Here is a 16,235-nt window from a genome sequence, read left to right as displayed (position 1 = left end):
AATGAACTCAATTAGGCTTGTCTTAAGCCTTGTGTTGGCTGCTCATGATCTAAATCTTGAGCAAATGGATGTAAATACGGCATTCCCTCACGGTGACTTAGAGGAGGAAATTTACATGCTTCAACCAAAGGGGTATGAAGTAAAAGGTAAGGAGAAAATGGTTTGCAGATTAAAGAAACGCTTGTATGGATTAAACCAAACATAAATACAATGGTACTTGAAGTTCGATCGATGGATGTTAGATCATGGATTCAAAAGATGCAACTCAGATCATTGCGTCTACACAAAGAATTTGGGAGATGGGAAGTTCATCATCATAATGTTGTATGTTGATGACATGCTAATTGCAAGTGCTAACATGTAGAACATCAAAGACTTAAAAGAGGAGCTGTCTAAATCTTTATCAATGAAAGATTTAGGTGCTGCAAAAAGGATACTTGGTATAAAAATATCAAGGGACAGGACGAAGAAGACAATAAAGCTATCTCAAGAGGATTACATCAAGAAGGTACTAGAAAGGTTTGCAATGCAAAATGTAAAACCAGTTTCTACACCTTTGGCTGGTCACTTTAAACTAACGAAGGATTTGTGTCCAAAGACACTAAGGAGATAGCCTATATGTCTAAAGTTCCATATGCTGCAGCGGTAGGTTCTATAATGTATGCTATGGTCTGGACAAGGCCAAATATTTCACATGCATTGGGAGTTGTGAGTAGGTTCATGGACAACCCAGGTAAAGAACACTAGCAAGTTGTGAAGTGGATACTTAGGTATATAAAAGGGACAACAGCAAATGCTTTGTATTTTGGAGGAACTGATATTTTTCTAGAAGGGTATGCTATGCAGATATGGGAGGTGACAAAGATATCGAAGGAGCATTATTGGCTATGTCTTCACAGTTGGAGGCACAACAGTAAGCTGGGCTTCAAAACTGGAGAAAGTGGTCTCACTTTCTACCACGGAAGTAGAGTATGTAGTAATGACGGAGGCAAGCAAAGAAATTTTGTGGCTTCACAAGTTCTTAAAAGAGCTTGGATTCAAACAAGACAATTGTGTCTTGTACAGTGATAGCCAAAGTGCTATCCATCTTGCAAAGAACTCAGCCTTTCATTCAAGGACAAAGCACATTGAGGTGAGATATCACTTCATATGCACTCTTTTGGAAGAGGGACAGCTAAAGCTAGGAAAGATGCATACAAGTGAAAATCCTGCAGACATGTTTACAAAGGTGGTCAACAAAGAGAAGTTGAGCTTTTGCTCATCTTCAATCGGCATTCAAGGATAAGAAGCCAAGATGGAAAGCAATCACAAGTTTGGTTCGGAGATCAGTCTCCAAGTGGGAGATTGTTAAGTATGGAGTCTGATTTACCCCTTGTAATTTTATGTGGTAAAAACTCACATTTGTAAGGCCCCCATTATGAGGAGAAGCCATCATGCGTGAAGGAAAATCACTCACCAGAAATAAAAATCACCTGCTGGAAACCAAAATTTTCACGGCCAATCTCGAGATTGGCTTCGCCGGAATATTATGGCCGGACGACGGCCGGAAAGTGGTTAGAAAATGACCGGTTGGTTGGCCGGTGGCCGATAGTCAATGGTCGGTGGCCGGTGATCGAAAGTCAATGGTTGGTGGCCGGTGACCGAATTCAATGGCTGGTGGCCGAATTCAATGGCGGACTTGTCTTCTCAAGGGCGGCCACACATGGGCGGATTGGAGGGTCTGATTTGGACTTATCTACACAAGGGCGGCTATAAATGGCTGCCTCTCATGAGAAAGGGTAGCCCTTTTGGCCTATGAAAGGAGGCCATTTCTACACACATTTCATAGTGTGAAGTTGATGCAAGAAGGTGGGTGTGAGGTGGTGAGAGTGAAGCAAGGTGGGAGCTCTATTAAGGGTATAATCCCTTTGTAAACTACTTCTTGTTTTGAAGTACTAAAGCCATTGAGTGGCTACTTTCTCGTGGACGTAGCCCACATTGGGTGAACCACGTATATCCTGTGTACTCTCTCTCTCTCTCTCTCTCTCTCTCTCTCTCTCTCTCTCTCTCTCTCTCTCTCTCTCTCTCTCTCTCTCTACTCTAAAATCTTTTGTGTGTGAAATCTATCTCACTCCATTAAGTAATCTACTCAAATATCTATTTAGCTACGTCATATTTCCTAACAACATGTACAACTATAACTGAAGTTCAAAGATTTATTGGTGCTTGCATCTTCTATCTTATTTGGATACCATATTATGCACATGTAGTAGATCCCCTTTATAGGTTGTTGAGAAAGAATCAGAAGTTTCGATGGGAAGAAGAGCACACAAAAGCCATGAGAAAGCTAAAGAAGCTACTTCTTTCATCGCCAAACTTGAGAAAGGTAGACTATGCATGTGAGAGACCTGTCATTGTGACAGTGGACACGAGTCCTACAGGGATAGTATGGGCAGTAGGGCAAGATGATGATGAGGGAAAAAGGTATGTGGTGAGATTTGGAGCCAAGATTCTTAGTTCTTGCCAACGAGATTATGCACAAGTAAAAAGGGAACTATGGGGGGTGGTTACAGCATTGAGGTGTGACAAGGAGTACTTGATAGGGGCATCAGTGGTTGTGGAAACTAATTGTTTGCCTCTTCTTGGAATGATCACAAACTGTTTGACTCCTGATATTGCAATGCTATGATGGATAGCCTACATAAAGTCCTTGAATCTTGAGTTCAAGCATATTGCAGGAAACGACAATCCAATGGCAGATATGCTATCTAGGGCAAGGTATGAAGATGAACAGGACATGATTATTGAGGGAGATGATGTAGGCACAAAGTTTTACACTATTGATCATGCAAAGAGTAGTCATGCATGTTTTGTGTCTTTACTTGAGTCCTTTTCAGAGGAACTATATAAGGATGAATGGCTCTTGATAGGTCGCTACTTAAGTACTCTGCAGAAGCAGGATGATTGGACCAAGCAGGAATTTAAGAGGATAAGAAGAAAAGCATATGGATACTTCTTGAGGGATGGCTACTTATGGAAGCATCCTAAACGAAGAGACGGAACACCATTGCAGGTAGTATGCGATAAAATTACTCGCAAGAAATCATCAAGGAGTTCCATGAAAGTTTATGGGCAGGACATCGAGGTGTATGGGCAACATTTGCCAAGGTAAAAAAAAGGTATTGGTGGAAAAGGATGTATAAGTATGTGGCTGAGTTTGTGGAGTCGTGTGTGACATGCCAAATGTATTCAAATGTACGACATCGTGATGGAATACATCCTACTTATCCATTATCCATGCATTACAAATGGGTTGTGGAGTTGGTTACAATGCCTTTTGGACTTTGGCAAATGAAGTATTTGGTGCTTGCAAGAGAAGATTTGTCTAATCAAGTTGAAGGACGTGCATTGAGGACAAAGAGTACACAAGCTGTATGTAAATTTCTTCTTGAAGATGTGATCTGTCGCTATGGGTGTGTCGAAAAGATAATTGTAGATAGAGGAGAATTGGATACTGATGAAGCAAGGGAATTCTTCTCTAGAATGGACATCAAACTAGCTTTAACTTGTGCTTATAACCCAGAGGGAAATGGAAAAAGTGAAAGAGGGCATCCTCCAATAATCAAAGATTTAGCTAAGGCTTGTGAAGGTAAGCTTGGAGAGTGGCCAATTTTACTGCCATTTGCATTGTGGGCTGACCGTACAACACATAGTTCAGTCACTGGATATATGCCTGTTGAATTGATGTATGGTCAAAAACATGTGATGCCAATTGAAGATGTAGTTCTTACATGGAATGTATTGCCATGGAAAGATGGAATGAGTAGAGAAGACCTTCTTGCATTGCGCATACGGAAATTGGAAAGAAGTCCTGAAGACATTGAGCTTGCAAAAGCTCGACGAAAGAATGCAAGGTTGAAAAACAAAGACAAATTTGACAAGATGCATAGGCTCATACCAAAAGACATTGAAGAATGTGATTGGGTGTTGGTGTACGATAGTAGCCTTGAAAACCAGCACCCTACAATAAGGAAGCTTGCAAGAGATGGTTTGGTCCTTATGTTGTCAAACATGTGCATGGAAATGCAACTTACACCTTGCGTGAACAGGATGGGACAGAACTGAAAATTCCCATTGCAGGAAAAAGAATTAAAGTATTCAAAAGAAGAAGGGATGCTGATCCATTTGATGCACAACCAAGTGAAGAGGATGATGAAGCCAATTATATGCAAACTGAGGATGAAAGTGAGAATATGGAGTCTGACCATGAGTTTTAATGCTCTACAAATGTTGTTGTGGCACATACCGGAGGATGTGCAGGTTCAGAGGGGGTGGATGTCGTGTCGTGGCACGTACATAGTGTGAAATAAAAAAATTCACCTCACTCTTGACACTTCTCGATGTATGCAAATAAAAAAAATCATGTACATATTGTGATATATGTTGAAGCATCTAATGCGATCATTATCATGTACATACCTATTCGGGGAGTCGTGGCCCTGGATGTGGAGCATTTGCATGCTTTTCCACTTGATAAGATGCTTAATTTGGTTTGACAATGTACATAGTCCAAGTGTTTCATGGTGGCACACTCATCTTGCCTATAAAGACTGATGCGGACAAAAACTGCCAAAAATAGCAGCTAACAGGCACCGTTGCAGAATTGCATGGAAAGTGACTCAAAATGGTATATTTGTTAAAAATGATGCTTATCTATGATTTTTATGCTTATGCGAGTGATCCCACATACGGATTTTTCTAACTCCATTTGGGGTTTTTCGCATCAAAAATGGCATTTTTTGGGTCAAAAATGAGCTGAAAATCACCTAGTTTTGATCCAAAGTGGCAAAATGGCCCAAAAATTGACACATCAGCTCATATTTCCATGGGGAAGAGAGAGAGGGCTGCTTTTTACAGGAAAAACCAGCAGTATTTCACCACTTTGTAATAGCTTCCATGGTTGCCTAATCTATGTGTGCTGCAGTCCCGCCTCTTCGCAATCTTGTATCTGAGCTTGTGAGGGAGTGAATTAGGGTTTCCCTTTATCAAAATGGTGTGTGGGCTTCACTTTAGAAGCTCATAAATCTTTGCAAAATCAAAAAATGGTCGTCGTGAAGGTGGAAGCTTGAGCATTCCTTTCAACTGTTTGATGTTACGACTATGTAATTGGGGGCAAGGCTACATGACACCATGAAAGAGGTTTGGGTTTTGATTGAAAATTGTGCTTGTATGAGCATTGAAGTTTCATGGCTGAAACATTAGTTTTTTTTAATGGTCTTTTAAAGTAAAATTGAATGTGATTTGGTGATCCTCTCATCATAATCTCGACTATGAAAACAAGCAGACTCCAAGCACGATAGGAAAGAGGGTTTGTGACTTTGCTGTCACAAACGCTCTTAGATTTTTTGTCACCCTTAGAAATAGGGTTGGTGATTCTCCACAATCGCTTTTTCATAAAGTGTTTGTGACTCTCATTACAAACTCTCACAGCCAGAGGTTTTGCACCTTCCCAGCTAGACCGCACACTTTCCGACACCACCCCTCCTCATAACCCTAGTTAGCTACTAAGGGTTAGGTTCCATTTAAGGTACCTCCTACTAAAAAGGTCACCTGAAATTTAATGCATTTATTCACCCAAGGTTCCTCAGGCCAATCCGTCCCCAATTAATAAGTGACCACAGGGATAGCAACGGGCTATTCCTAGCAATGTGTGTGTGTGTGTGTGCGCGTGCGCGTGTGCACCCACCCTTAGCCAGGCACCATAACTAATGAGTTTAGTAGGCTCATTAGATATGGGCCTACTTCCTCAGTAAAAGAATAAGTTATGTAACATCAAACTTGAGACCATGCCATTCTTTTCTACTCAGAGCCGTCGTTAAGGTGGAAATCAAAACTCTTCTATGGAAGCCTTTAGCTTGAAACTTCCTAATAAGGACCTCCATTTCTTCTAGGGCTGAACATACATTATAGGAAGAATAGATAATTAAATGAAGAATACTTAAATAGGTATGTAGAGCCATTGTCAATGGTCTGTTGCTCTTTTTCAATACAAACTCAGCAGCAGTAAGCTTAAGGTGATCCCGTTTCTAGAAAAATCTAGTAGAAAGTTACCAACAGAGTAAGCCTCAATAATCAGTTCAATGGATAGATAGTTAGTACGTTTAGTGAAGGAAATACCGTTGACAATTTCTTGTTCTAAAAAGGTGGGTTCAATCTCTAGGCAAGCAGGATATATATCCAACACCTACTGGGAAAAGTTGGGATTATTAATCCTTAATATGTCATCCATAAATCTAAAAGTGTGATTACACTTTATAAACATAGAGAGCCCCTCTACTTGGGAAGTTTACCTAATAATCCATTTATATTCAAAATATAGTAAATAAAGGTTACACATAGTAGGGGAACAAGATAATCGCAGAGGAATGCCACTCGTTTGACGAAAGCATCTATTACCAAGTACAACATAACAGTGGTTCAGAACCCACTGAATGATTATTTGAAACTAAATACTATTCATGTGAAGAGGTGAAGCCTTGCTCACTTTCTTAACCCACCTGGATGACATAACAAAGGAGATGCCAGAGAACCCTTATTTGGCTTTATTAGAGAAGGCCAAGTCTACGAGACAATCCAATACATATATGAGACCATATTCACCTACTAAAGGGATATTTTTGTAGCATTGGGTAATATCAGCTGCATATACTGAATAAATGGCAGATGGAAGGTGTAAGAGGACATCAGACGAATTACCAACCATCCAAAAAGGTTGGTTGTCCACCCTTGAGAAGCGCCTCACATCTTTTCTTTTAATAGCACATATGCTTTTGAGCTCTTCATATATCAAATTGAGTCCTTCAATGAAATGTTACGTAATATTGGAAAAAAGGCAATTGGAAGCATCTAAGATCCATCAAAATTTACTTTTATGACTTTTAAAAGTTGGAAACAGGATGGGAAGTATGGTAGTTGCCTCCTAAAATCCTATCTCAGTCATACTTTTACATGTTCTCTGGATAATAATATCCAGGTCTTCTTCAATGTAGCAAAACTCACTACCTTTGAGTCGTTTTTCAAGCGCTTCAAAGGCAAGCTTTTTGCAGATGACAGATGTCGTGTTAGATGCTTTATATAAACCCACAATGAACCATTTTTACTTAAGCTTGCAAAATGCTAAGGAAAGATCAGCGGCGGTGAGCCATGTAGACTCAGTATGTATCCACTCATGTGGGAGTTGTGAAACCAAACTGGCAAAGACAGCCACCAATGTTTTGTTCAATTCATGTTGAATTGATAACTCCAATTGGAGTTTACTAACCAAGTCGGCCAGACATTCAATAAGTGCTTTTAAAGCAATATGAGGATTAAGTGGTTGAGGAGGTATGTGATTGAGGCCTTTGGAAAGGAGGCTTATTACAATGCTATTCTCAATAATAGAGAGATCTGTGGTACAAACATGCCTTCCAAGAATGCCAAATTCCATTGTAAACCCATTCCATAAATGACAATCACATGACAAGGGTTTTCCTTTCCTAAGAAACTCATTAGAGTATACCAGATGTAGTATAGATTCAGTAAATCTCCACCCTATCCTAACTTGGCTTAGTAGATCCAAATTACCAAATGTATAGAGAAAGCATTGTTAAATATAAAATGAGGTGAAAAGAATTCTCCAAATTTTGTTGGCAAAGACGCAATGAACAAAAATTCCGTGCCCACTTTCCTCATCATGAGATATAAGATGCATCTGCCAACCCCATTACACAGTACCTGCATTTACAAATCCAACAAGTGTTTGACAAGATACCCTTTGCCTCTCCCTCTAATCATGCTTCTTGCTTTCCCTCTCCCTCCATAAGACTCAGCAAAAGAAGAGGCTAGAGTCAAAAAAGATGTGTACGAAGAAGTGGGGGATATAAGAGAGTTGGGTTTTTAAAGCGTAGGGAAATCCTCAGTATCCGTATTAGGTTTTAGCAAGCCTAGAAGAGTTTTAATACCAAGATAGTTACCATAAGTAGTCCAAAGAAGCCCAAGTTTTTCTGCAGCCAGTTCTTTGAGAAGAGAGAGCATAAGGGAGTGAAATTGAATAAAAGCCATCTGAGCTAACACAAGTTCCCTGGCTTGGCCTCCATGAGATCCAAGTTGTTGAGGGCACACCATATAGCATGATCAAACCAAATCATGCTTGATTCACAACAAGCCTTAGGGTCAAGAAACCGTCAAGCGCATTTGACATAAGCCTGTAAATGTTCCAAATAGACTCAGTGTAGTACTCAAAGCTACTTTTGGAGAACTCCATCAAGCCTTTGGTATGAACTTACAAGCCAATATTTGATCCACATTTCTTTGTATCAAGAAACCGCATAGTTAAAGGAGCTTTAATAAGGTCACCTTTATCAACACCTCTTAGTACTTTGAGTCGTGCTTCTTCAATTGAAGATGCCGGAAGATTGGCTAGAAAAACCCAAGTCTTGATAGAGATAGGAGCTAAAAAGCCTTCAAAGGTAATGGTCCACACAATTGATTTGATTTCAAATTTTTTGGATGGTAAGAAGGGAAAAACCCGAGAAAATCTAGGTACCATTTCCATTAGCAAGGTTTTCCTGAGAGAACACATTTCTTTCTGAAAGGCTTTGACAGCACCCACGGCCAAGGGGTCCCCTGCAAAATAGACTATTGGATACTGTTTGTATCGGATGGAGCTAAAACAAACCCAGGGGTAAGACCACATAATTTGCGTAAGTAGTTGGAATGTTCAGCACCTTCAGAAGAGAATTTGGCTAACTCTCCTTTGTGAGCAAGTGTTAGAGAAGTAATGTTCTCTATGAATTCAGAGAGATCTGCTACCCCTTCCTTTGAGTTGTTGACAAGTTGGGTGAGGGTATGGACACACTTATCAAACTACATGGTTTGAACCAAGGAGTTGGCCATATCAATAGAAGCTCCTACTATTAATTCACATGTCGAAGGGTCATGAATGCATCTAAGTACTTGAAGTGAGGCTTTAGAAATAGGCTCAGTATTAGGAAGCTCTAACCCTTGAGATAGTGCTAAGCTCTCCATGGTCAAAAGAAATTGTGTTAACTAGAGACATATATGACTAATGGTAAGAACTGGTAGCCTCTCCAACCTTCAACCCACCAAGAGAACCTATAAGGGCCGTGTGAAGATAGCCCCATCCCATAGGTATTGGTCCTAGGTAAAACTATCTAGGACAGAAACCGAGGGATAGAATATAGTAACTAGGTTTTTGAATAGTATCGATACTACTCTTGGTGTTAGGTGTGTATGTGTGTGTTCCAGTAACAGTATACCATAAACACCAAAGAATCCTTTCAAATTACAAAAGACACTAGAAACTATGTCAATGAATAGGTGGTATAATTCCCATTCATAGTACAGAACAGACTTTATACACAAGTACAAGAGAGTTAAGAGCCTGAAGATATAGAAATCCGCCATCTTCAAGCCAACGAACTTTGAAAACCATAGTTGAGAAGCTAACCCTCACCTGCACCCATGGAAACAACACAACTTTTAGTTAGCATTGGCACCGCATGCAGGTGATGCATTGGTATCCCACATGTTATAGATGTCACCCAACTAAATTGCTTTCAAAGATAAATAAAAAGAAAGGTAAAGCTACTCAAATATTCAAAGATGGTTTCATCTACAAGGTTAAAAAACATTTGGAGCTCCTTTTCCTTTGCAAGCCCTCATAAGATAAGGTTGGAGACGAGTTTTATGAGGAAATTTACCCTCAAAGTGGGCCACATATACCTGTTCCTTGACTTTACAGAGTTTGGCATTAATTGCTGCTATTTTTTCATGGTTAGTGACAATGCTCATATGTGCAATCAATCTATACTTTGGAGTCACTTGTAACATAAAAATATTTTAAGAATTAAGTCCTACACCTCCCTAGACGGAGTCAAAACCACATGTAAGGCAGTAAGTATGAGTTCTAATCCCCTAAACACATACAACATATAGATGGGATATTCCATGGTTCCACATTTGTGCCAAAATCTAGGAAAGAGAGCCGCCATGGCCCATAACCTCGACGTAATAAGCAACCATTTACAGCTTCATGAGCGTCTGATTTACAACCATATCTACCATAATCCACAACCTTACAAAACCATACTCTTAACCATATTCGGCCACAATCACTCATAACCCTGTTTCACAACCAACCATTTAAACCATGTACGGCCAAGTTGAGTAGTTTTACAAAAGGGATCACAACACTAAAATAGTATAGACCATATTTGAGCAAGAATAGTAAGCTCAGTACCAAACCCAAAAGCTCATTAACGGTAGAATACCGGCTTCAGAAGCTTTTAAAACAAATACCAGGCCGCAGTTTTTCACCCACAAGTAGGTCACCCCTACCATATAGGGTCCTTCACCAAGTGTTAAGAAGGACTTCAATCATTTATTTTAACTAAAAAAAGAAAATTCAAGGCAACATTCATCTCGTATTGCAAGAGGATACCTCCATTCAATGATTAATTGTGACAGGACCGTATATATGTTAGGCCATTGTTTTTCACCCCACAAGTAGGTCAACCTACCATATACGGTCCTTCACCAAGTATTAAGAAGAACTTCAATCATTATTTTAGCGTTTTAAGGCAACATTCATCCAGTATTGCAAGAGTATACCTCCTTTTAATGATTAAACAAATCATGCCGATGACAAGACTGTATATATGCATCGATAGAAAACCCTACACTTGAAAGGGAATCAAAAAACCAAGGCTGCAGATACAAATGGGTTCCCTTATTCATGATTATGATTCATCAATAAATTGAAAGTATTTCCTTAAGGTGAGTAAACCAACAGTGCCGTAGACACAAAAGGTTCAATAGAAGTTTCCATTTATGTAACATTACAGTATATGCATGAGGAATATTACCATAACATCAAGTGAATCACACCACACAATACGGATAGTAGTCCATAACAATGCCATAAATTGAGATTGAGTCAGAGAAGCCAACTCCACAATAGCCTGCTTATCCTTGCCTTTTGCCATATAGCCGACTACTTAACGGTACACCCTTGCGGGTAAAACTCTCACAATCCAAATGTACACAAGTACACACACTCTCTTCAAAAACACACAATACCAATGCTAAGTGAGCATGGAAGCTCACCTTTATAGGTTTGGGAGCCAGTGGCCATATTCCTTTACAGCAGTGTGACGGGCCCAGCTTCAAGAGGAAGATGATACAGCAGTGTTGCCCTATTTAGTGGCCACATTCTTTCACAGTAGTGAGGTGGGCCCAGCTTCAACAGCATCGCCATCTTGTACATACAGAGGGGAGAGAATGGGGGGGGGGGGGGAAGAGAGAGAGAGAGAGAGAGAGAGAGAGAGAGAGAGAGAGAGAGAGAGAGAGAAACTCGATGTTAAGGCAGTAGGCTCATTGAATATGGGCCTACTACCTCATCAAGTGGATGAGAGTAAAATAATCAAGTCTAAAGCTTAAAAGAGGTGCACTAAAAAGTCCATGAAATAAATGAAGCAAGTCTCATTGCCACTACATTCGATAATTTCTTCATAGAAGATTGTACTTCAATAGGAGTTTTAAGGCTTTGTTAGCGAGTAGAAAATAGTGTGGATGTCATACATAGTCTTTCATGGATATCGACCATGATTTTTGGATGTTTCTCAAGGTCATAGATAATCCTCGTATGTGGAGTCCGTTTAAAGGTATTATGGTACTGAAAACATTAAGAATTAAGCATGGGTAAGTAAATTTGGGTTAACTTGCAACCTAAACTCCGACAGAGCCAAAAGACTACAATAGCCGTGAGCAGGAACCATGTCTCTATAGTCAAGGAAAGACCACCTAACACATGTAAGGAATTATAGATAGTGAGTCAATCAAAGCTTATAGACAAAAACTAATCTAAAGCCAGCATCCCAGTCCACCCAGTAACCTAGAGGGCCTTGTGTTTAGGACGTGTGTGTTGCTACATTAAACTTAATACATATACACAAAAGAACATAACGTTCAAAAGACGATTGGCTTTAAATATCTGAGCAATGATTTGTACAAAAATCACTCTGTCTCACAATAAAAAAGTATAAGGCACCATTCCAATGATCCTATACAAAAGAAATGGAGTTGTGGAGGTTATCCAGGTTGAATCAGCAAGGATCTCCAAAGTCCGACAACAATTAAGCCAAAAAAACTTTTAAGTAAAGATAGCATTCTCACTTGCATCCGTATAAACAAGACAATATATTCGTTAGCCCATAAGTAACTCTTTATTCTAACACTTTAACTACAAAGGCATCAAAAGGACATCACCCTTTAACGAGAAAAACTTTGCTTATACAGTATGAATAATTCTTTAAGATAAAAATTATTATTTCAAGTGTGAAGTTTCCAAGATAAGCTATATTTTTCTAGGGCATCTAATAATTTAAGCCAATTTATCCAATTTCCATCCAATGTTTTTGAGAAAACTATATTTTTAGTTTTTTAATCAAAGTCATACACCATGCCTAAACAATGGTAAAGCTATCCAAATACCCAATCATAGCTAGGAGTGATTGCATCAAGGATCAAAATTGGTAAATGTGGGAATCATTAAACCACCCAAGTATCAGTTTCAATGAATCATGTTAGAAAAAACCATATTAAAGTAGAAGCTAGTTTGATGTGTACCCTTTTCTTCTTTTTGAACTTATAATCAAAGCAAAAATCTTCTTTCTATGTTAAACCAAAAGACTAGATAATGAAATACCCAGGTGCAGGTGCTTAGCAATAGTCTAGTTAAATTCAAATGAGAGCCAAGCAAGCTCGATATTATAGTTTAGCTTAGTTAAGATCAAATTAGCTCTTCCAAGCAGGGAAACCACTACAAAGTCTGTCAGATCTAAAAGAGTGGTTTGATTCAAGATGATATACATTTGTACATATTTTATTTTTGATAGAGAAGGTAAAATCAAAGTGAAACCGATCATCTGAAGGCTCCAAAAGTACCCAGCATAGAGCCATCAACTAGAGGCTATCCATTATAGTTTGCATTTAAGCCAAGCATTCCCTATACTTTCCCAAGCCAAGGTTAACATGATCCATTTATCCATGTAACTAATAGCTTGATGTCCATTTATCTACATAAGTATTCGTTAGCATCAAAAAAATTCCATATCTATAGACATTTGTCAATATTTTTCCAAATTTGAAAAAGTGTCACGGTATTCTAACTCACGAACAACAAAGCAAAGCCAGCAACAGGAACGTGTCATTAGATATTAATGCAAAATGAGAAACTACCAAAATAACATGAAAGCTAGGCACCATTCCACATTGTGTTTATCTTATTTTAAACATATATCAAAGTAGAGACCACTCCACAGAAGGACACCATTCTCAAAATACAAAGCAATTGTTCGATTTACCCTACCATCAGTTATACAATCACATTTGCAGTCCAAGTATCAAGCTTCTCATATCATCAAGGCCAAGCCTTCATTCATACGTTTTACCCGATTAGCTAGTCATCATCCCTAAACAAATAAATCATCTGAACAAAACTGCCTGTAGAGACATTTTAAGTGCAGCATATGTAGCACCATCCACAACAGTAAATATCCCTAGTGCTATGACATTTACTAAAGCAATTCAAAGTGAATAACCCTTCGTTTAAGACAAGCTTCAAGTTTATTTTATGAGAAAAATACCAGTTATTGCGTATCTATTTTAACATTGTAAGTAGTTAAATTACGACACCAGTTTTAGCTTTATCCAAGGAGGGAATGAAAGAGAACCTGAGAAGTAGCAGGTATTTCTACAAAGACCATGGTAACAGAGTTGTACATCAGCAAAGATGGCACACCAATAAACTTTTTTTTAACAAACATAACCACAAATGCAAGGCTAAGTGAGGGAGAAGCACAATCTCTCACCTGGTTAAATAGGCTTGCTTGTCTGTAGGAAGTTTCCATCAACATCCCTCAAAATTTCTATTGAGATCAATCAGGGCCAGGTATAGAAACTCCATATAATCTTTAGACTGATAGAGTCGGGAGTCTACAAACTTCAAAGGGCATGTCAGTAGGCAATGCATCAAGTGGGCACAGGGGGGAAGAGAGAGAGGAGAGAAGAGTAGGAGGATGGTGAAGAAATATAGCAAGACAGGTTACCCAATCAAAGCCACATGTGCAGAAGCTCTCAAAGAAATTCACGCACTGGGGTGGTAGAGATCTAGAGGAGCAAGCCACATACACAGAAAATCTCAGCCCCAATGCAGCTCATGAGGGAAAAGTTATAATGACAATAAATTTCTATATATAAAGCGGCGGGTGGCAGTAGGAGTTCCCATACAAAGAGCCCCAAGCCAATCATATTAGTCCAACTAAGGTGAGTTCCCACCCCAATAGGGCACATGATTAGAGCAAGAAGCAACCTGATCACTAGACAAAATAACTATCATATCCATTAAATCATTGCAAAGAGAAAAGGAAAGGCCCATGTTCACAATTTGAGGATAGTATAAATAGAAAGGAATTATGGTAGTTAACCATAAGAAAAAAAAACTATCACTTTCATTATACCCAGCAAAAGCATAGATTCACCCATAGAGGGAAGTATCAGCTCCATATTCATCAAAAATACCCACACAACATAGAAACATCAACTTCACATGCAAAGGCTAGAATCTCCTATTGAGGAGAGTGTAGGGAAATTATAGTAGGGTCATCAGAAGACTATAGCAAGAAAAAGAAATCATAGTCAAGTCTAATGACCAGGTGTGTGTAAAACCACAAACTCCAAGGGAGGGATAAAATCAATTTTACATGAATCTAAGAATCACCAAAAAGATTTTTATTAATCATCCTCATGACAATATAACCATCATCAGCATCAATCTTCGCATAAGACACATTCTCCTATTGAGGACAATGCAAGGTATGGTATTTTCCCATAAAATTAAAGGCAAGCGCATACAAGCCATCTTTTCACACATTAGGGTAGTCATATCCAGACAGGCCTTAGACCACGTTGGGTTAAGGTTTTAGCATTAGCCAGCAAATGAGTTCTATTTAAACAGAGGTAAGTCAGTATAGTGTGTGTGGGTGTGTGTGTGTCTATACCAAGGATGTAGCAATCACACCCGAGTATAGTGACCATGTGTGTGTGTGTGTGTGTGTGTGTGTGTGTGTGTTTTAGTTATCTACATATATTACCCACAGACGAACATACATATATTCAAAGACTAAGGTACCCAGATAAATACAAGGTTTATTATACAAAACAAACTTTAGACAGCATGATTTTATATAAATGAATATCATCAGGTTGGTACAATTCACCATTCAAATGTAGAAATTCTTTTACAAACTGCAAACTAGCAGCTATTCCTCCAAACCATAAAGCAACCAAAAAGTTAAACCAAAGAGAGTAGCCCTCACCTGCACCCATAGAACAACATAACATTCTGTTAGCATTGGCTCTATATGCACGTGATGTATGGGAATCCTAGTTGTTATCCATGTCACAAAAGTTCAACTTTTTCTTTGCATATAATCAATTCATTTAAACAATGAAAAACATTGTTTGTCAATTATAATTTCATACAAAGCTTCAACAGCCTACCAACGGCCAATGTATTTAGGCATCTTTATAATTTATCCCCTTATTCTTGCAGGTTTGATTAAGGTTTCCCTCTGCCACAACCATGCCTTGTTCTTTGCTACAAATGAGGCTATATACTCTGCCCTAGCAGCCTCAATCTTTTTTCAGATCTGTGCTCTCTCGATCGGATCACCTATAGTACTCATCCGAGGTGTCATCCTATACATTGGTATACCCTGCTAATAATAGACAAGTCATTTATTAGAAGTAAACTTTATTATAAAATAATCATATATACGCAGCCCTGATAGATTATGCATGATATCGAGCAACCTCCATCTTCATATAGCTAAACCCGAGCTTCCTACTATATGGTTTTTACTTGAAGTAATGCGCAGTAGCTATAGTAACATGCATAGTCAAATGGTTTAAAAGAACCCCAGTTTAAGACATTCTATTTGCCATTAGTAGGTCAATCCTTTTTTAGGTCCTTAGACATAATGTTATGTCGGAAATCTCTAAAAATTAAAAGCATTAGGAGTTATAGCACTCGAAAACAGGAAATTGACACGATTCCAGCCAAGTGACCATACCATTCCAGCAAAGAGTTAGTAAACCATAACCAGTTTTGGCTCAGTATAGTAAGCTTTCAGATC

Source organism: Adiantum capillus-veneris, chromosome 29 (genome assembly GCF_014529385.1).
Source record: "Adiantum capillus-veneris isolate H3 chromosome 29, ASM1452938v2, whole genome shotgun sequence".
Taxonomy (NCBI): Eukaryota; Viridiplantae; Streptophyta; class Polypodiopsida; order Polypodiales; family Pteridaceae; genus Adiantum; species Adiantum capillus-veneris.
This window is presented reverse-complemented; position numbering follows the sequence as displayed.